The sequence below is a fragment of the Tursiops truncatus genome, chromosome 13 (assembly GCF_011762595.2).
Source record: "Tursiops truncatus isolate mTurTru1 chromosome 13, mTurTru1.mat.Y, whole genome shotgun sequence".
NCBI classification, from domain to species: domain Eukaryota; kingdom Metazoa; phylum Chordata; class Mammalia; order Artiodactyla; family Delphinidae; genus Tursiops; species Tursiops truncatus.
In genome coordinates, this window is record NC_047046.1 from 20,489,896 (window position 1) to 20,512,328 (window position 22,433).

Genomic DNA, 22,433 nt, shown 5'->3' on the forward strand with positions numbered 1-22,433 from the left:
TGAGATTAACTCTGTGCCCAGCCTTGATAGTCATCAGAATATCAGACCGGAGGGTAATTCATGACCGCTAGCCACTGCCCCAGGCTGTGAGCTACCCCAGGGTCTTACCTGCCCAGAAGGTCCTTGGCTCGGGCCCTGAATCTGCCCTCCCCGAGGGAAGCTTGACCCCATCCTCCATGGGGAGGCTACATACATAATAAACTGGGGACTCTGGATCAAGAGCCAACTTTGCCACTAATTGGCTGTGTGACCTTGGACAAGTTACTTAACCTCTCTGGGCTTCATATTCTTCACTTGAAAACTGGGATAATAGTCGTGCTGTAGTGGGGTTTGGGGGAGGATTAAATAAGCTAATACACTTCAATTTCTTAGAACAATTTCTGGTAGAGTGAGCCTTATGTAAGTGCTGGCAACAGCCAGGTTCTTAACTTTCTCATCTCCTGCCTTTACAAAAGCAAATCACATCACATGCTCTACTCACTCCCAGGGCAAATGGAAAACCTCCTCCCCAGGAGAGACATGCCTAGGGCTGCAAAGAACCTCTAGGAGTCTAGGAGGACAAACGTGCGAGCTTGAATCCCAGCCCTGCCCCATCTTGCTGTGTGACCTAACCCAAGTAGCTTGCTGTCTCTGGGCCATAGTTGCCCCATCTCAACAAAGAAAAGGGAACTGCTGCTCTCTGAGGGTCCTGTCAGCTCTAAACTGAACCCTTGACCTCCCCATCAGCAACGTGTGGTATTTCGAGGCAGTGAGGAGATGGTCTGTGTGAGAAGGGCCCAGATCTGGCCCCCGAGTGGGGAGAAAAAGGCCCCAGGAGCTGGGATTGATAAGGCTCCCTTGTCTGCCAAATTCCTGGGGACCTTTTTGGCCTCAGCACGCATCTCACCAGGTTCAAGGGTGAGCAGCCCAGTGGCTCCAGCCCCCTCCTGCCTGCCGCCCTGTGTCCAGCTTTATGGGGCTGGATCAGCTTCTTCCTGGGCTCGTTAGCTGGGCAGGCAGCTGGGGCCCAGGCAGCTCTGTTCCCACCAGGTCCTGGGGGAGGGTGCTCCCTCAGTACCCGTCCAAGCCAGGAGGGGCAATGCCGTTTCCTTAATTCTGTCCTGGCCGAGGGTGGAGGGGACAGGCGGGCATGTGAGAGGCCCTGGAGAGGACATACTGCCCCCAGGTTTTCTTCCCCTCATGCCCTGGGTCCACTCTCTTGTCACCCCCGACTCACCGCTTCATCTCTAACCCTCTCCCCTCTCAGCTCTGCATCCCTGGCAGCGGGAGCCTGGGCACCGGGCCACACAGACCCAGGTTCATTCCTGGCTCTGCCACCTGCAGGCGGGGTCGCCTGAGCAGCATTTGCCCATCTCTGAGCCTCAGTTTCTGCATCTGTAAAATGGGCATCACAACTCTCGTCTTGCAGGTTTGCACAGAGGGTTGACAGAGATGACAGCGGAGGCCGAGCTTGTCCGGGGATGGGGCGGCGGGGCGGGGTCTGCAGCGCTGCCCCCCAAGCTCCTTCTTTGCTTCTCTCCCTTCTGGCCCCTCTCTTTGTTCTTGCCTCATTGTTCCAGGTCCCCGCAGCCACTGATTTCCCTTCCTCAGGGCTGAGGGGTCAGTGGCTGCCTTTCTTGGCCTAAAAATTCCCTGTTCATCTTCTGGGTTTCACTTCAAGTCCCTCCCGAGTCCTGCCTCTTCCCCACCTCTCATCTCTTCTCTCTCACTGCACCCTCCCCACCGAGTCTCATGTTAATCTCCTAACAACCTTTCTGACATCAGCTGCATCCCTCTTATCTTGGTTAAGCATTTGGGGGAACTCAGAGCTTCTTGTGACTTAGGGAGTTTTTCCTGCTGCTTAAGGGCCTCTTCTTTCTCTCTCTACCTCTCTGTCTCTCTCTTGCACCAACACACATACGATAACGCACATCACCCCAGGGCACTGGACCAGTGGGCTGGTCTCTGGGCGGGAGAAGAAGTCACAGTGTGATTCCTAGGAGGGCATCGCTCCTCATCCATCAGTTAAGTCATCTATTAATAAGATGCCTTTGCACTTCCAAGTGCCCTCGCCCTGGGGGAAAGTGAAGCGAGGGTGTAGAGGACAGGGTCCACCCTTCACAGAGCAGCTGGGGAGACGTGGGCACGTGGAGATATGACAGCATCAGAGCCAGCAAAGGGAGTGGGGACCAATCAAGGCTTCTGGGAAAGGGGAGCTCAAGCCAGGATGCCAGGAGTACGGCTTTCCTGGAGATGAGGACCGCGTGGTAAGTGCAAGGAGGAAGGGACAGATGTGCAGCAGTGACTGCAAGCCAGGATATATCCATGGAGGGAGGGCCGCGAGGGTGAGAGCAGATGTTCAGAAGGCAGGGGGAGCACCCAGGGAAGGCAACTTGAGGCCACTCTGGGGAAGACCTGGAAAGCCAGACCAAGCTCGCCTCCCTGGGAAAAAATGTTCCCGAATGCCCCCGACCCTGAGTCATTTGGTCTCTCTCGGGATGGATTCATACGCCTCCTCAGCCCTGTGCCAGCTCTGGTCCTGCAGAAAGTCACTGCAGTTGGGCAAGCCTCAATTGCCCCATCCGCTAAATGGGCACACGAATAACAATACTTTGTATTAGCCAGGGTTCTCCAGAGAAACAGAACCAGTAGGTACTTTCCTCATAGACTTGTTCAGAGACCCAGTGGGGCTGTGAAGGGCCTGGCATACAGTAGGCGCTCTGTAACTGGTGAATGTCACGGTGGTGGTGGTTGGATTTTGCAGTGCTGGTGTGACCACCAGTCATGATTATCTGATGAACCTGAGAAGCAGGTTGGGGGCTCCCCTCTGGCTCTGGAGGAAGTGGACGCTGCCAGGGAGGGTGCGGCGGCCGGTCCCAGGCCTGGCTGGGATCCTTTCCAACGCAGAGGAGACATTCCAGCCCATGAGACATAAAAGGCCAACTGGGGAATTCATGCCAAGCGTCCATAATCGTCTGTAATTTGGATTCAGCCTCTCGAGGCAAAAGGATTTTGTCAAAGGCTTTTCACGGTCCAGCGGCCCCGTAGCCCAAGGTCACTTGGATCGAGTCCTCTCTGACACATATTTATTATCAGGTGGAAATGGCGCTTGGGTTTCTCCCAAGCTGTGTGCAGACACTGCCTCAAGCCACTGCCGAGCTCCCCAGCGGGCAGCCTTGGCAGAAGCATGGCTGGGAGAAGGGCTGGCCCCGAGGGCACGCCAGTGAATGGTAGCGGCCAGGGGGAGAGTGGGCGGAAGTCTGTCTCCGCTGCCCACTCAGCAGCTGTGCCGTCTACCTTCAGGCCAGGATTTAAACTGAGCCTCGGTGTTCCCATCTGTAAAATGTACGTAAGAAATACCTGTAAGATGTTAACTGTGCCCGGCCCAGGGTGAGCCCCCGAAAGCTTGCAGCCGCTACGCTCACTTTTGTTAACAACTTCCTCCTCATTTCTGAACCCACAGGGGAAACCACAGCACAGCACATAAGAACTTGAGTGTCCTCCCATTTGCCACTGGCTCCCTGGGTCCAGGGACAGTCTGCTTGCAGCAAGCGGCTGGGCTGACACTAGCCCTGGAGGAAAGGAGGGATGCCTGCCGAGACCACATTTTACAATGCAAAGATAAGGATGAGGGCTATTCCCCTGATTTGTGAATTTCTTTATGTACAACATCTTACATAGGTATAAAACTGATATTGCATTTAGTTATTCATTTCTCAAATGGCCTTTATGGAGGAGAATATGACCGTGTGGTGGCCTGGGAAAACCAGACTCCATTCACTTCTGCTCTTGCTGCTGGATACGCTGTGCCGGCTGCAAGTTCTGCCACGGGGATCATGTTTCAGGGACAACCTGTGCTGTGGTCCCCGACTCCAGATAAAGATGCTGAGGGGTTGTCTAGTGGGATCGGGAGGAGGTGGTTAAGAGCAAGGACTATGACGTCTGAATGCTTGGATTCTGACCCTTACCCACAGTCCCTGGCTGTGTGGTCTTAGATGTGTTACTGAACCTCTCTGGTCCAGTGTCTTCAACAGTAAAATGGAGACAATGTGGAACTGACTTTCCAGGATCGTTGTGAGAATTACACTGGGTGAGTACACGTGAGTGCGTTAGCACAGGACCTGGAGAATAACAAGCTCTCGGGAAGTCTGTTTATTACTAGAGAGGATGAGTCCTTTCGGTTTAATATTCATTCAACAGACATGAATCAAACATCCACTGAATGTTGGTTACTGGGGTGAACAAGACAGAAGAGGTCCCCAAGTGCACAACCTGGGCACAAGGATGGATATGGAGGGCCGTTGGCACAGATGCCTCTTTAATCGCAGCTCCAAGGAAAGGCCTGGTGTGAGATGTGGCTGCAGTCCCTGTGGCCCCCGCATGGCCCCAGGATACCCAATCTTGTTATCCAAGGGCTCGTTGTCCTAGGACCTGCCGGGGCATTTTGGGAGGCAGTGCCCTTGGCCAGTGTACTCACGTGACATCAAGGCAGAGACCCCCACCATCAAGGCCACAGAGCCAAAAGCTGGGCGGTGCATCGAGTGGGAAGCAGCAGTGGTTGAGCTGGAAAGGCCTGGATGGTGACTCAACCCCAACTGCAAATCACAGCCCTCTTGTCCAGCTGAGGCCCTCTCTGGCCTCTGTTTCCACTTCTGTGACTCTCAGGGGAACTATGGGCCTCTAGGGTACAGAGAGGATGCTCCAGGCATGTCTGTGTCCTACAGGTTACCCAGGGAAGGAGGCAAAGTGGAGAGCGAGCCTGGTTTGGGCATCCAAGACCACAGCTCAAGTCCCAGATTCCTTGCTGGCTGTGTGACCTTTGAGAAGCAACTTCTCTGTGTCTTCAGTTTCCCCATCGCTATGATAGAAAGAGTAATCTCACTTCCCAGAACCCGTGTGAGGTTTGGTGCAATAAGCCATATGCAGGGCTTCCCTGGTGGCGCAGTGGCTGAGAGTCCGCCTGCCGATGCAGGGGACACGGGTTCGTGCCCCGGTCCGGGAAGATCCCACATGCCGCGGAGCGGCTGGGCCCGTGAGCCATGGCCGCTGAGCCTGCGCGTCCGGAGCCTGTGCTCCACAACGGGAGAGGCCACAACAGTGAGAGGCCCGCGTACCGGAAAAAAAAATAAAATAAAAATAAGCCATATGCAAAGGCCGTTAGTTGAGTGGCCCTTCATCAAAGACAACAGAGCATGTCAACAAGGGGCAGGACCAGGCTCGGGAGTGGTGCTGGGCTGGGCTCAAAACCCAGTGCCACTCGTTTCCAACCACAAGGCACTGGGCATATCCCCAGACCTCACCTCTCTGGGCCTCAGCTTCCCCATCTGTAAAGCAGGGATAATGGAAACCTTCCCTGCATCCTTGGTCTGTTGTGAGAGATAGAGGAAATACTAGACCACAAACACACAGCACAGCACCTAGAGGGGAGCAAGGGCTCTCTAAGTGGCAAGTAATGTATAGTCAATGATCAACGAGTGTTTTTTGAGCACCTACTAAGGGCCGATCACCTTTCTAGGCACTTGTGATAGAGCAGGGAAGAAAACAGCTCTCCTGGAGCTTACGATCAAATGGGAGAGATAGGCACAGATACGATGAAATAAACTATAGAATAAGTTAATGAAGGTAAGTGCTTTTAGAGAAAATAAAGCAGGTGGAGAGGATAGAGAGTGTTGAAGGGGGTTGAAATCTTGACGGGGTGGCCAGGCCTCGGTGTAAATGTGGCATTGAGTAGAGAGCCAAAGGCAGCAAGAGCATGAGACAGGGAATTATCTGGGATAAAAGTGGTCTAAGCAGAGGTATGGTCAGTGCAAAGGCCCTGGGGTGCATCCTGGGAGATGAGGAGGAGAGAAGCAGAGGATGGGGTCAGGGGGATGATTGGGCAGATCCTTGTGGACATCACAAGGGCTTTTCTCGGAGTAAAACAGGACCTATCAGAGGATTTTCAACACAGCAATTGTGTGATTTGACATGTTCTGAAAAGAGTACTTTGACTGATGTGTTAAGTACAGACTAAAGGGGAAACATTGGGCCCAGGGACACTATTAGGAGGCCGTGGTCCAGGAAAGAGGTGAAGGTGATGGTGACGGCGGTGAGGGGTGAATATTATCGTTGCCTAGCTTACCAAGCTATTGCATATGTGTCTCGTGTGGGGCCTCGTGGTAGGCACTGCCTCAGGTTGCCCCCTTGTTAGCCCATCCTGCCGGTAGTGGCTGCCTGCCCCATCCCCCCCGCTCCCAGCCAGAGTCGTATCTCCTGCCCGCCTCGACCAGACATTTGTCAGCCGCCCTTTAACTGCGGCCCAGCCAAGCACAGAGGTGTCAGCACCTTTAATCTTCCGCGGCGCCAATCTCCCCTTCCCCTTAATCATGGCAGCCGGAGTGTGCTGGCCCCAGGCCAATTTGTCTACATCTGTCTGAGACCAAGGGGCCCAGAGTGAACTCCAAATGCTCTTCGGAAACCGCAGAATCACCCCAGCTGGGAGGAGCCTCAGGGAGACCCAAGTCTGGTGTCCCCATTTCATATACACTGAGGGTTGGTGAGGCAAGCCCCCCTCACCCCTTGCACACTGGTTAGTTGCCCTGTTGGTTAGTTGCAGAGCCACCATTGGAACTCAAGTCTGGGTCCCAACTCTATTCTCTGGCTCCACATGGAATGGCCCCACCCTTTGCAAAATGTTTTGCCTCGTCCAGTAAAGACCTCGTCTTTCCACTGTACAGACCAATGTCCCTCCCTCTGATGACCTGAAGACAGGTGGCTTGTTAACCACATCTGATGGTGAGCCTGGGGTCCACTGGAGTCCACTGCTGGGTGGCTAGAACTGTCTTCGTTCAGATCTGCCATGTAGCAGGAAGGGAGCGTTGAAGAAAGCAAGGTAGGGTACAGCGAATCTGAGCAGAGGCTGTCCTGGGAGGCGGCAGGGGGCTTTGGGTGCCGCCTGGTACTTTTCGTGACTTCCCTGGGCTGGCACTTGCTTCTCCAGGTGATCAGGACTTTGCTCCCAGCACCCTCACCAACATGGTGTCAGCACACTGCTGAACTTTGCCCAGACAACAGGTGAAAACGATGGTGCAGCTCTAATGTAATATACAGCATGATGACTATAGTTAATAATACTGTATTGCATATTTGAACGTTGCATAGATGGTAAAACTTCTCATCACGAGAATAAAAGTTTGTAACTATTGTTGTGGTGGACTTATGGTCCAACTAGACTTATTGTAGTGATCGCCTTTCAATATATACAAATATCGAATCATTATGTTGTATACCTGAAAAGAATACAATGTTATATGTCAACTATATCTCAATTAAAAAAAAAGAATTATTGGGGGACATACTAGGATCTGTCTACCACGCAGATTTTGTTGAAGAAGGTCTTTCAGAAGAGATGACAGTTAAGCTAAAACCTGAATACCTAGGAGACAACCATGCAAAGACATGGGGAAGCAGCCAGGAACAGCAAGTGCAAAGCCCCTGAGGTAGTTATGAGTTTGCAGAAAAATTTAAAAGCCCTGTGGGACTGAAGTATATTGAACAGAGGGAGGGTGGGATGACACAGTGAACAAATACAGTGCACGAAGAAACAGAAGGAAATCAAATGAGTGAGAATTAGAGCTAGGAACACAAGACTTGAAATCAGGAGACCCAGCCTCAAATCCCAGGCTAGCCCCCTCACTCGCGGGGTAATCCTGGGCCATTCCCTTTCCTCCTTGGCCCAATCTTCCCCTCTGTGGACTGAAGGGGATCGAGTGTGATGGTCCTGAGGACCCTTCTAGCTTGAGCAACCCCGGAGTCTCTGATATACTGAATGATACCTGTCGCTAATTAGTAAATGATGCCAAATTAATTAAGGCCTGGGAATGTGATTATATCCACCTTGGTTTTCTCACGCTTCTCGGGAGTCATTGGGGGGCAGGGAGAACTATGCAACAGCAAAGAAGGCAACGACACGTGAAGGGACAGGCGTGGGGTCTTTCAATCCTCCCAAATCAGTGCACAGCATTCTGGACCCCAGCAGGAGTGCCGCAGGTCTGCACAAATCATTAAGCCCCCTCACCAGGCAGGATACTCAGCCTGGGGCTCAGCCCTCCTCACTGACAATCCACACGGAGTTAGTTTGGCCCATGAAGCATTGGGATCGGATTTCTGCTTGTCCTTGCCATGGAAAAGCAGAAACATGGTGGTGGTTGGGGGTTTGGGGTTTGCTGGGGATTTTCTTCTTCTTCTTCTTTTTTTATTTGGTCAGTTCCAGAAGAAACGTTGGCTTTCAGCAGACCCAGTGGAAGGAAGGGTGGGCCCCAATCAAAGTGGGACTGTGTCCAGATTTCCTCTCATCACTTTTGGGGAGAACAGGCTATTCCCCGCCAGGATGAGGGCAGAATAGAGGGACGATGGATGTTCTGAACACTCAGTTCCATTGTGTGGTCACCTCGAAGACACAGAGTTCAAAGAGAAGCTGGGAGGTGTTGAGAGCAATTGCTAAGAACTGGGGTTCTGAAGGGAGAGTTGGACGTTCCACTGGGACATTGTCCGGCCAAGGGGCAGTGGTCCTGACAGCCCTCCGCTGCCTGGAGATGGGGAGTTTGGCAAAAACGTCCCAGTGTGTGGTGACGACTGATATTGTTTTTGGAAGTAGATTTATTGTTTTTGTAAAATTGACACTTTCCAGTTGTGTAAGAAAATAGGAGGGAGGGAGGGAAGGAGGGAGGGAGGGAAGAAGAGAGGGGTGGAAGAGAGAAAGGAAGAACAGATGCTGAAAAGTTCAAGGAAGAAAGAAAAAGTCATCTTTAGGGCTTCTGAATTAGACTTTCTATACTGTAAGTCCTTTGAGGTGGGGGTGGGGGGAACTGTTTCCCACTTGTACCCCCAGGATCTTCATTAAGGGGGAAGATGGTCCTGTAGGGAAAAACATGGTGAGCTCAGGATTTTCCTAGGAGGGCCATTCACATCCAATTGGTTTGGAAACCAAGTGTGCCCACACTCCCAGATCTGGTGCTGTTCCCTGAAGGTGGCTCGTAGTGCCTGGGTCCACTTCCTACATAGCCTTGGGAGCTTCCATGGAGGGAGAAAGCAGGCAGAGTATAGTATCTGTGATTCATAGAAGAAACTTGCAGGAGGAGATGGGCAGGGGTGGGAAATGGGGACACAGAGCTTTGATTTTCATTCGTGCCCTAGGCAAGCTGGTGCCACTTGTTTCTGGTACATGGAAAGGTAAGCAGCATCTGGAAGCCTAAATAGGGAATAATTTTCTCCTCCATCTTTTTGTCTCTGATAGTAATCTCCTAATTAGAATTTGAGATGTTCAGTTATACAGAGGGAGAGTGTCCAATGGCACAGCACTCTCAGGCGTGCTTGATATTCACCAAAGCTGAGGGTTTAATCCTTCCTCCTTCTCAAAATGGAGAAAACTGAGGCTCTGGGATTGGAAGTGACCGCCTCAAGGTCACAAGTTTATTCAGTGATAGAGGAAGGATAAGTACACAGACTTTCTCACGTCTGGTCTTTGCTCTTATTTCTCTAACTTCATTTCCCACTATTCTACCCCAGGGCTTTGTCCAGCACCAGTTGTGAATCATGCATGCCTTCCACTCTACTGTTCCTCATTTCCACACTGTTGCTTCTGTGCTTTCCTCTCTTTGGAAGTTCTCTGTCCTTTCTGGCAAGTTCCAAGTTGTATTGGGAGACAGTTCAGATGTCCTCCAGGCTGCCTTCCCTGATACCCCATGGTGAAGAAATGCCTGCCTTGTTCCTGCACTGCATTTGTGCCATTTACGTTTATTGTTGTAATCTTTTAATGTGTCTCCCCAACTACACTGGCGTGCTTGAAGGCAGTAGCTATGTCCTATTTAGCTGTGCTTCCCTAGAGCTTCACATAGATAAATATTTGTTAAATGAATTTGAAGATATTCTCATAACTTTATGCTGAAATGACAACCATCATATTAAGCTGCCTCCTTCAGCACCAAGCTTAGAAACAGAGAAATCTGACTGCCAATCTTATCATAATGGTGCTCACCTGAAGATAACAGTGCTAACTTTTCTATTCCAGTGCCTGTGACCCCTCACTAAGCAAATAGGAAGGGGCTAGCCCTCCGTGTCTCTCACTTCCAGGAAAGCAATATGCCCTCTTTCTTTGACTGTCACCAGCAGTGTGATGAAGCTGATAGCTCATCCGTGATCTGTTTTATAATTGAAATATTAATTATAACTACTTCTCATTTTCTAATGAAATGTCCTTGTCTCAAAGTCCATCAACCTTAGAACCAGGAGATAGAAATGATAAATGGCCAAGACTCTCTAGAAATCCCTTGGAGGATTCAAGGTGGCTTCCTTACCACCACAGATGTTGGCCTCAAGGCTGAGTACTTGTCTCCATAGCCAACGACTTGCTGTATGAACTTGGACATATCAATGACCTCCTCTGAGCCTCCATCTCCCCACTGATAACATGGAAATAAATATACTACTTGCCTTACAAGGCTGCTATGAGAGGGCTCCAGGCAGTGCTAAGCACGTGGCAAGTCACAGAAGTTATTATTAATATTATTGTTGTTGTTATTAGTAGGGCAGTTGGAGCCTGACTGCCTGGGTTTCAGTCTTGGCCTTGCCAAGCTGGGTAACCTCAGACAGGTAACCTGAGTCTCTCTTTCCCCATTTGCCCAAGAGGGTAATATTAGTTCCTACCTCACAGGGTTGTTGTGAGGATTAAATGAGATAATAATGTGAACTAGGTCTTAGAATAGTGGCAGGCCTGTAAGCAGTGCCTGATAAATCAGCCATAAGTGAGGGGACTTTTAGGGGTCCTGGAGGAACACCCCCAGACAATTTCAAGGTGCTTTTGCCTCTGGAAGGGAAGTGAAGAGTGCACACTTGCTGAGTGTAGGCCACACAGGGCACCTGCCCTCCTGGAAAGCACATTCTATTGGAATATGGCAACAAACAAGTCAATAGTAAAATGACGATGAAGTAGAGCCGTTTGGGTGCTGGGCCCTCTAGATGAGGAGATCAGAGAAAGCGAAGCTGTTGACTGCACACATGCAATGCCCAGGCCTCCATTCAATCTCCAAAAGGCTTTTTCCCAGGAGCCCTAAGGGTTCATATGCAAATTAGCACTTGGAGATTTGCCCAAATATCCCAGAGTTCTTAAGGGGAATTTGTAGACCAGCAGCCCATCCCCAACCCCCTCGGAGAATGCTTCAATGCCTCTGCCTTCAAATCCTGAATCCTCCTTCCCTCATCTCTGCCGTGTGATTTTGGACAGCTTACTTAACCTCTCTGAAGCTTGGCTTCCTCATCACTAATGCAACGTGGTTATGATAATAATACCAAACTCAGAGAGGCGATAGGAGAATTCAAGGAGATCATATATAAGAAAACACACACCTATGGTTCAAAAATGTTAGCCATTATTTATTCTTTTTCTTTACCTTTCCACCTCCTTCTCCTTTCACCCCTCTTTTTTATATACCTTCTTCACTCTATCCCCCATCTTATACTGCTTTCTTTTTATCCTTTTCTTTTCTCTGCTATTTATTCCCTTTTTTCTTCCTCCTCCTACTCCTCTTTCTTGATTCTTCATCTTCTCCTCCTCCAGGTAAATATCAAAATAGATTCTACCCGAGCAGGGCTAAGAACATCAGTGCCCTCAAACTATCTCCCAGTGGCCAAAGCAAGAACACGTTCTGCCCAGGTAAGCAAAACAAGAAAGTTTGGCTGAGAGACGCTGCTAGCCAGCCTCCTGGTGGTAAGTGGGCAAAGGGCTCCTCACTCCATTTCCTGGGCACCGAGACGATGGCTGAATTGGCCTCCCTGCTGTCCACACATACCTCCTCTTCTTCCATCAACTTGGAGTATAAATATATTATGGCCATACTGTGGAGGTATGGGGTGGGGCTTGGGGGTTCCTCTCAAAAGCCAGAAACAAAGGCATGTTGCTTCTAACTTATTATAGCAGTTTTCAGTAATATAATTTTCAGTTCATTTGGTTATCAAAAACACACGTTTCCCCCCTTTCTTCGCACCAGAAAGGTGAAGGAGATCTGGGCCATGCTGGAGGGTGCTACTGGTTTGGTATTCTTTTTTTATATCCCCGCTAATTTCTCCATGCTGTGGAGAATTTGTCACACGCGCAGGTCTGTTTGATTTCATTAAACAGAATATTTAAGCATAAAAATTGTTTAATCGCCTTGTGTCATTATGAGATGAATTTCATTTTGCATACATTTGCATATTTCATCAGAATTAAGGCTGCTAATATGCAAAACAGAGACAGGTTGTGGCTGAGGTGTTTATTGTAATAGCTGCAGGCTGTTCCACTTGGACAGCTTTCTAGGTGGTGGGGAAGGAGGGGGAGGGAGGGCTTGGGGTGGCTCAGAACACTCCAGGAAGCCCGTGGGTCTCTGGGGCTTCTACCTCGGTGGAGCAAAGATGGGTGGGCGTGGCCTGCCTCCCTGCCCTAGGAGACTGGCCAGTCGGAGTAGGCTGGGCTGAAGAGGCAGGAGGAGGCCCAGCTGTCTGCCCCCAGAGGCTCCTGGGAGCTGGTGGGTACGAGGGCTGAGGTGAGGGACCAGAGCGAGGCTGGGGCCACGCTGTTGGCTCAGATGCATGCACCCCCCCCACCCAGGATAGACACATGACATTCTGGAGGCCTCCGCAGGCTTCTCTCCTTGTTTGTGCTGCTGCTTCTTACTCTGCTTGCATTTTTTCTTTCCCTTTGTTTTCTCCGTGGCTTTGTTTCAAGCCCTATTGAGTTTCTTCTTACCCTTTATTTCTTCCTCTTTATGTTTCCTTTGCAGGTTTCCTCCCGTGCTTCCCACCACCCCAAATGGGCTGGCATCCTTGTCTATTGTCTTTTTTTCTTCCTCTGCTTCCTGCCCCCTTTGTTCCCACCCTGCTTTGCTTGTCCCTTCCGCTCCCGCCTCACCTCCTCCTTTCTCCATCCTGGACCCCCTTTCTTCCCCGGCCCAACACCCTGGAGAGCATCTGCAGCAGCGACTTGAGGTGAGGACCGAATTAGGCAAGGCCCCCCACTTGTGCAGCCACCCCGCCCCTCCATCTGAAATCCTTGATGAATCCCTGCCTTCATTTGAAGGTCAGAGATTAGATACCTATCGTTTTCCTCTCCAGGGCCTGCCCTGCTGGTCCCCTGGAGAGCAGGTTCTTAGCTACCTCCCAGACAGAGGGGAGGAGAATTCTGTTCTTCGTGCATAATGAGGCTGTTTTCAGGGCAGGGAGGTGTTCCATACAGAAGCTACTTTCAAAAGAAAGTAGCGTGGACGCTCCCCAGCCCCTCCTGTTCTGTGCAGCTGGTGATGAGTCACACCACTCCCGCGAAGATAAGCGAGGGCCATTCATACGAGCGAAGTTGAAAGGCAGCCCGAGCCAGGCACTGGCCTGAAGAAACTAAGCCCCTTCTCCAGGTCTCAGTTTCCCTATCCATCTCTTGAGATTCTCCCAAGACTTCCCTGGCAGTTGCAGGCAGGAGACGATGTGGAAAGGGCAGAATATGTTTATTAAATTAACCTCGATTTATTGGGCACCTACTCTACACTGGGCACCAGGTGAACATTGATACAGCTGACATTTGGATGGGGAAGGCAGGCCCCCGGAAGAAGAGAACAAAGATGATGTCAGCGATAAATGCCAGAGGAGTGGCGGTGGACGGTGCCTAGACTACCACTCCACCTTCCACTGCTCCCTTTGGCTTCTCTTGCTGGTGGCCGCTTCTTGGGTCCATTTTCTGGGCTACATCCCCACTGGTCAGTGGCCCCTCCCCTCCAGACCACCCAGAGGGACCCGCGGAGAATCACTCCTTTTTCTCAGACTCTTTGAGCATCTCCCCAGAGCTGGTAGAACAGCGGCTGCCAGGCGAACCCGCCTCAGCCCGATTAGGGCTCAGGCCTCCACTTGAGAGCTGGAGCAATTAAAGCAGAATTAATGGGCTGGTAGGCAACCACCTTCCTATCTGAGGAGGGAGCGAGCGGGGCGGGCGTGTTTTGCTGAGTCCACAAACTGAACACAATGCTCATCGACCAGGGGCAGTGGGGAGGGGATGGCTAGGCGAGCTGGTGGGAATTAGAGACATCCCTCCCTCCCCACCCCAGCCAAATACAACTGGTTAGCCACTGGGATCTGAGCATCTCTGTGGGGGACTCCAGCTTCGCTGGTGCGGAACTTTCTGGAATAGAACTTTGCCTTGGCAGCTTTGAAATGCCCAACCCAGTCCTGTTTTGAAATTTGATTTAATTTTTAATATCTTTATTCTCTCCCCAATAGCAAAAGCAATACATTTCCTATTGATTTTTAAAAATCAAATCTTGCAAATATGTATGGCTTAGAAAGCCCTATAAAATTATACATCTGCATATAAATTAGTATCTGATGGGGTGGGGGGAATCAGCAGGAATAGACACCAAACTGTCCACAGCAGTTAGCCCCAGTGTGTGTGTGTGAAAGGGAGAATTGAAGGAGGCTAGATAACATGTAATGTATTTGGGCACCAAGATGGATAACATTGCTCCCTGCTATTGTTACTGTGGATTATATTGTTTTGTTTTTGTACGATAAAAATCAAACACGTTCATGGTAAAGAAAGAAATACAGAAAGATGTCAAAGACACCTGAATGCAGGCTCTTCTGCTTGCCGGCTGTGTGACCTTCTCCAAGTCATTTTCCCATGCAGGGCCTCAGTTTCTTTACCTGTAAAATGGGTTGTAGACATAATCCTTACCTCAACCTACTGAGAGAATTGCACGTAGAGAACTTCCCACAATGCCCGGCGCATGGTGAGCGCTTAACAAATGGGAGTCATTAGTACTGGTTACTGTCCACACTTCTGGCAGGGTGCCAAGCATGCAGGTTTTTAAAGGAACTTGACTTCTGGCATCAAAACCCCATAGGATGCAGAGGCCACCAACATCTCCCTCTCCTACTTCGGTGCACCCAAGTAAGATGCCATAAATAAGGTAGTTCTACTTCCAGGATACCCAAGTGTCTCAGGAAGTGTCAGAAGATTCTCAGAAAGCATTGTTGAAAAGCAGTGCAGAACCCAGAGGGAGTACAGACAAAAGCTGAATTGCATTGACATTGACATGACCTGGGAGCCCGAAGATCTGACTTCTGGTTCCTGGTTTTGCCCCTTCCCACCTCAGGGGCTTGACTCTTTCCTTTTTCTCGCCCTCTGGGGCCTCAGTTTCCCCACCTGAGACATGGAGCAAGACAAATAGCTAATCTAGCACCCGTGAACAGATGGAAAGATATTTTGAATTCCCATCACTTATTTTTCTTTGAATGAACTTATCTATCCAGTGGGCAGGGTCGGAGAGACTCGAGGAGGGATAGCAGCGATGGGAATGCCATCCAGCTAAGTTTCTGTGTTTGAGAATGATGCTTGGGCCCACAGAACTCTGGACAGAGGGCTGCGTTGTCGGGCATTGGATGGAGCGCCCTTCTGGAAGCCGGTGGCCGGGTCTGATGCAAGCGTGCCAGGAAGTCCTGGGCCTGAAGGTAAGTGTTTGTGTAAGAAGTCAGGGCGGGGGCAGGAGGGGGGCCGCAGTGATTGTACCAAGGAGGCCAGAAACCTGAGCACGTCCTGCCTGCAGTCAGACGGGGGTCAGCAAACCCAGACTAAATAGTCTGGCGAGCCAGGCTCTGGGCTGTCTGGAAAATGATCCCAGGATGGAAAGAACCCGTCGGGGAGGGGCTGAGAGGGGGGCACATTTAACAACACGGAGCCCTGTATCAGCAGCCACTCCGAGGCCACCTCCCTAAGGTGGGGCCTAACCATGAACCAGACGGAGGTTTGAATTTTTCATTTCAGTTTCCGCTTCTTAATAGGAGAGGGGGAGGGGGTGGGAGGCTGAGGGGCAGCCCGGGTCCCTCCTCTCTGCTCGCCTGCATGAGGTTCAGGGCTGCACGTATCGCTCTGTTCTCCGGGCCTGGAGCCAGGTTCTCATACCTGAAGGGGTCCAAGTGCCACTGTGTGGCCTTGGGCTGGTTAATTAGCCTCTCTGTGCTTTTTTTTTTTTTTACCACCCCTCACTTGTCAAGCAGGTGTAAACCTGGGTGCCTATGTTGATTGAGACTGGGGGCTGAGCAAGCATATATGTGCCTTTGGGTGGGTGGGACACAGGTGCCCCTTCCAGGCAGAAACTGTCCCCTGGATTCAAACCAGCAAGTCAAGTACTTGGGCCAGGTGCCCTTGGGCAGTGAGCAACACGCGTATTCACACTTGGCAGTCCTGGGCAGGAGCATGAAAGGGGTGATTCCTAGTACATTACTGAGCACCTGCTCTGAGTCCGTCACCACCCTCCACGCCCATTGACACTAGGAGACGTGTGTTCTTTCCCTCTTCTTAGAGAAGAGAAAATGGAGGCTCAGAGAGGTTAAGTAACTTGCCTGAGGTCACACAGCTGGTTAATGGCAGCATGAGGATTGGAACACAGGTCTAATCCTAAAGCCCTTTCTGTAACCCCTCGTAGCCTTATTACCATGAATGTTACTATTTCCCGCTAACGTTCACAGCAACACAGTTCACAAGAACCAAACAGTAAAAAGCATCCAGGTGTCCACTGATGGATAAATGGCTAAATAAAATTCGGTCTGTCCATACAATGGAATATTATTCAGCCTCAGCAAGGAAGGAAATTAGGACATGTGCTACAACAGGGATGAACCTTGAAGACATGATGCTGAGTGAAATAAACCAGACAGATACTGTATGAGTGCATTTATATGGGGTACAGAGAGCAGTCAAATGCACAGAGACAGAAAGTAGAGAGGAGGTTGTCAGGGGCTGAGGGGAGGGCGTAATAAATAGTTATAATTTGCTGGATACAGAGTTTCAGCTTGGTGTGATGACAAAGTTCTGGAGATGGATTGGGGTGATGTTTGCACAACCAAGTGCAACTGAGCTGTACACTTAAAAATGGTTAAAAGGGTAAATTTCGTTACCTCTGTTTCACCATAATTTTAAAAAATCACTTCTTCACGGAGATATTTGCGACTCCCCACTCACCCCCAAACAAGCCTGCTCCCACAGAGGCCCCTGCATCCTCTTGCCCACCTCTGCACCCGGAAAACACGGGCTTCACCTCTGGGCCCAGAAAAGACAGTGGCCTTGCCTGCCTCCACCCCTGAGGGCCAGCCCAGCACCCCCCAGGGTGCCCCACCCCCCAGGGCCAGCCCAGCACCCGCATTCAGGAGATCATTCTGAATGAATGACACCAGCTACAGATAAACCAAAATGCCGTCTGTTTAAATGTAGATGATTAGAAAAGAGAGTTTCCCCGGGGCATCTGAAAATCTGGTTCGCTCAACCACACTGGACAAGCCCAAGGCTGAAAGCCCTGTGGTTCTCATCTGGGGAGTGAAGCACAGACCCCGCAGTTTCTTCTGAAAGTCCTGGAGAAGCCCCTTGACACCTCCTCCTGACCTTGACTCTGCAGAGCAATGAGCACAGCGACCAGGACGCAGTGACTGACTCTGTCCCTTCGGCAGGTCTGCAAACTGAACATACATTTCTCCAGTCCTTCTCAGGACTTGGAGTCCTGGCTCCACTGCCCAGCTCTCAGTGAGGTGAGCAGATGGTCACAAAAACCGGTGGTGGCCCGGTCATCCTGACGATGCCCGGGGTCCCTCCCAACCCCAGCCCTTGGCTTTTGTGCCTTCCAGGCCTCGGAGCATCTCACTCTGCTCTGGGTGGCTTTGGAGCCTCCCGCAGAGCAGTGACAAGTGCAGAGAGATGGGCGATCACGAGCCCATTTCAGAGTTAGTGAAACTGAGGTCTGCACCAGACAGGTGATGTGACTGCTCCTTCAGCCCATTTCCCGGAGCTGGAGGACACATTCATTCATTTTGTAAATGTTTGTGAGTTCTTGCCAGGCACAGGGCTGGATGCTGCCGATATAATGAGGCGGGTGGGGTGGGAGGTATCCGGCAAGCGTGTCCTACCTTTATCTGGCTCACAGTACAGGGGTGGAGAAAAAAGTTCAGCAAAGTCTCTCAAGTAAAATTAGACTGGAAACCGGGATAAGGGCTGTGAAAGAGAGGAAAGGGAGCTCAGAGAGCTGATATAGTAGGAACGATTGGTCTGGTCTGGGGAGGTCCTGCAAGGCGTCTCTGAGCTTCCTCAGATTAACGCTTCTGAAAATCAGGCTGAAATCTGATCACCGGGAGGGGGAAGAGAACTTTCTAGACAGAGGGAAAGCCATGTGCGAAGGCTGGCGTGTGGACCAAGCAAGTCAGTGCAAATCACAGGAAGGTCAACATGACCAGAGTCATGGAAGGGGCATGCGTGGTGGAGAGGGCTAGCCATCCCCTTCCGGAAGGTCTCTGGTCCACAGCCTGGGGCCCAGAGGAGGCATGGGAGGGGCTCATCAGGGCTGAGACATGGCTGAGTTTGTGTTTTGAAAAGATCACACGTATTGCTGAGTGTGCAATGGCTGGAGGGAGCTGGCAGAGATGTGTTAAGGCTACTGCAGGCATCCAGGCGAGAGATGAGGGCTGCCGGCATCAGGAAGGCAGCGGGAAACGGCGAGAAGAAGACAGATTCGAGAGAGATTTTGGCAGGAAAACCTCCAGGACCTGCTGGGTGGTGCGGGGGGGAGGGGTAAGGGAGACAAGGATACAGGGAAGCCCCACTACTGTGATGGGGTCCCTGGAGGCACGGGGCGGAGTGGGGTGATGAAAAAGCTGCAGTCACAGAAAGCTCTTGGAGGCCAGCTGGTCCGCACCTGTCATCTTACAGATGGGGAAACTGAGGCGCTTAAAAGCCACATGCCTTTTCCAAGAGAACACAGGGAGGCCGTGGCGAAGCCGGGACCAGAATTCAGTTCTCATAGGACCGATGATGAGATGTCAGCTACAATCCAGCCAGGGCAGAAACTTCATTCATTCATTCACTCAATCAGCATTGTTTGATCCCACAGAAATGAATATATCCCAGTTCCTGCCCTCAAGGACTCCTTGGTGAAGGAGACAGACACACAGACCTGCCATGAGAACCCAGGATTGGTAAGGATCCGAGGGGAATTCACTACCGCTGTAGGAAGCACAGAGAAAGGAGAATTCATTCTGCTTGGGCGGTTTTGAGAGGCTTTAAGAAGGAGGTAGTTTTTGAGCTGAATCTCTTAGGTATGTGTTTGCTGGTAGTACAAAGGAAGGAAAGAAAATCAGGCATCAGGAGAGGCATGTGCAAAGGACCAGGGGCATGAAACTGCGTTGGGCATATTCACGAATTGAAGAAGTGTTGGTTTGAGTGGAGAGTTAAGTGCAGGGAGCAGGGCTGGCCTAGAGGCCTGGGTCAGATGGACCTTCTGTGGGAGTGGATCTCAGTTCTCTGGCAAACATTCCAGCCCTGCAGGGGATGGCTTTTGTCATTGTTAACTGGAATCCTCCTTTTGCATGATAAAACATTAACATCCTCCAGAATACAAAAAGATGTGATGGTCATTAGGTTTTCCCCTGTCTGACTACCACATTGCTTCATTAAACCAAGAGGCAGCTTAGGGTCACTGCAAACAACGGGGCCCTGGAGCAAGCCTACCTGGGTACAGACTCCAACTCCACGAGACCTTGGGCAAATCACTGTCTTGGTTTTCTCATCTCTAAAATGGTGATACATCTAGGATTAGGACTAACACACGTACAGGGCTTAAAAGAGTGTCTGGTACTCATTAGATATTAGCTATGCGTGTTGATTTCACAGCAACCCTATAAGAAAGATGCTGTTATTATCATCTCTACTTTAAAGGTAAGAAAGTTGAGGCTTGAAAAAGGTTCAGATGGAAGTTGGTAGAGCTGGGATTTGAAGCCAGATCCTGAGTTCTTATCTGTTGTGCTACACAATGTCTGATCTGAACCTGAAAGTCAGGGATACATGCAGGTGATTCTAGGCCGGGGAATCCAATTTCAGGCTGGCAAAGGATGTACTTGGCCTTCATCAAAGCAGGGCTGGTTTTGGCAGGCCCATCCAGGGAGGCAGGGCTCGGCATCTGAGCCACGACAATTGCTTTTCCAGAAATGGAATAGCTATGGCAGGAGTATAAACTCTGGGGACAGACAGCTGTAGGTGCAGATCCTAGCTCTGACCACCTCCGGGCCGAGTGACCTTGGACGAGGCACGAACATCTCCAAGCCTCGGTTTTCCCACCTGTGAAATGAGACGTCTGGTTAGCCTAAGTGAAAGGAAATTTCCAGCACCAATGTAACCTCTTAAGTAATAAGTGTCCGTGCAGCTAGCTCAGAAAAAGGAAATGATGTCTCCCCGGGACCCGTTGGACTGTGCCCTGTGGCCACCTAAACTTACTGAGACTCAGTTTACTCGCCTAATAAACAGGCAGAATAAATCCAAGTGGGGCTCTGCCTCCCTCTCAGAGTTATCGCGTGTGCCGGGAATGTGGCTTTGGAGCACTGCAGCCGGAGCTTGATTCCTAAATCTGCCCCGAAGATGCCTTTGTGCAAGTCTGAGTCTGAGTCTTCATCTGTAAAATGGGCACGATAATTCCGGTTTTACAGAATTTGATTGAAGAATTATAGGTAACATACATTTAGCATCTCATGCAGAGTAGACACGCAGTTAATAGGAAATAATGATGATAACATCCCAGCTGATAGTCTGGGGTGACTCCTTCAGGCTGGGCACTGTGCCTTCTGAGCTTATCATAATTCAGATAAACCACACAAAGGTGCTTTGTAAACTGTAAAGTCCGGTGCACACATATATGGCACCAGAGGAAGGTCATTGGATGACCCCAGGACCTCCTTAGGAGCAGAGAGCCCCCATACATGGAGATGTCACAGTCACCACAAGACGGTGGCGTGCACGCCCCCCACCCTAAAAGTTTTCTTGTGTTAGAATTTGAGACACTCCCAACTCAGCAGAGGCATCGGCCGCTCCAGCAAGGCGGCAATGAAGTGCCCACTGGGTTCTTTTCAAGTTCCAGCGGCATGTAATGACAGCCTTTTCCTCCACTCATAAACCACATATGGAATTAATAGCACCAGCATCAAACCAGACCCGGCTGGGTTTATTCACCAGAAAGAGTGAGATGTTCAGAAAGCAAGGCCAGGAGAGGCAGAGAAGGCTTTAACAAGCTTCTAGGTGGGATTTTTATTCCCCCTCCTTTTTCACTTTATTGAATCTGGTCCTTGCTGATTTGGTTACAGCCTGTGATTTCGGTTTATGATTCAATAACCCATTTGAAAGCTTGTAAATAGCACGGTTTTGCTATCTGCTCTCTCCTCCCCAAGGGGGTTGCCGCTGAAGATAGAGGGGGAGCCTGCGTGCTGTCGCAGCTGGGTGGGCAGCCATTGGGGGGTGTTCTGAGGGTGGGACTGCTGAGCAATGTGGACCTGGGGTGGGGTCTTGACCACTGGATAAGATGGACCCAGCCTCAAGCAACAATTGGATCCCCCAATCCAAATGAGGATTTCTCCCATCCAGACATGACCGTGTCTGAGTGTTCCTGATTCTCCCCACCCCAACCAGGGCTGGGGACCCCACTGGCACAAGCCCCAGCTCACCCCTTAGGAAGCCGCGAGTGATCGCAGTGGCTATGGTTCACAGATTCTGTGTCCTCAGAGCCAGATTTCTTGAGAGGGTCATGTACACTCCCTCATCTTGGCATGAATGAGTCCAGCCAAGATGAGTCGCAGGCAAATAACCAATCAATAAGTGATTGTTGATATAACTCACTGATTTGGGGTGGTTTGTTTCACAGCAGTAACTGACTGATACACTATCTGCTGGGGGCTTTTCAACTTTATTAACCAAATGACTAAATGAGTAGATGAATGCTACAGTTCTCTAAATCGTTGGGTCCATGAGTTGGAGAGGTCTTAATGGTGGGATTCTGTGCTTCTGAGTCTCTGTGGTTTAAATTCCTGGAGTAGAAACTGGGCACGATCTCTCCAGGAGAGCAGCATGATCCGTGCAGAAAGGTCCATGCTGATCTTTGCCCCATCCCACGTTTCCATTTGACCTTGGTGAGAGCATCCCAGTGCCAGGCAGCTGAGTGTAAGGGGAAGTGGAAACAGTTGAACTGGGACACATCTTCATGACTCCTCTGCCCACAGGGAAAAGCCTAAATGCTATGGGAGGACCTCCAGGCTCTGGTTTGATCTATCTCCTGGTCTTGTCTCCTGCAGCTACACCACCATACTGCCTAAGATGGGACACTCAATTCTGCTCAATGGTCTCCAAACACATCATGCTTTTTCATGGATCCCTGCCTTTGCTCCTACCATCTCCTCTGCCCAAAATGCCCTTCCTCCATTTAGCCCCCAATGAACCCCTACTCATACTGCAAAACCCAACCAACATAGCCCTTCTATGAAATTTTCCCCAAACTGAGCTAGAAAGCTCTTCCTTGTGATACTGAAATAATTTAATGGCATGTCAGATCACACCCCATTTCCCCGAGTAGACTGTGAACTCCTCCAGAGCATGCTCAATA

At 50.6% G+C, this 22,433-nt stretch overlaps 1 long non-coding RNA gene across 2 annotated transcripts in view; it reads left to right on the top strand.

Annotated features, from left to right (window-relative positions):
- LOC109552579 (uncharacterized) overlaps positions 1-22,433 on the top strand; it is a 379,508-nt gene that overhangs the window by 333,110 nt on the left and 23,965 nt on the right. For both annotated transcript variants that reach the window (XR_012325242.1, XR_002179413.3), the window contains exons 7-8: positions 15,380-15,483; positions 18,906-18,990. This is a non-coding gene — a long non-coding RNA (uncharacterized lncRNA). The remainder of the gene's footprint in view (positions 1-15,379; positions 15,484-18,905; positions 18,991-22,433) is intronic.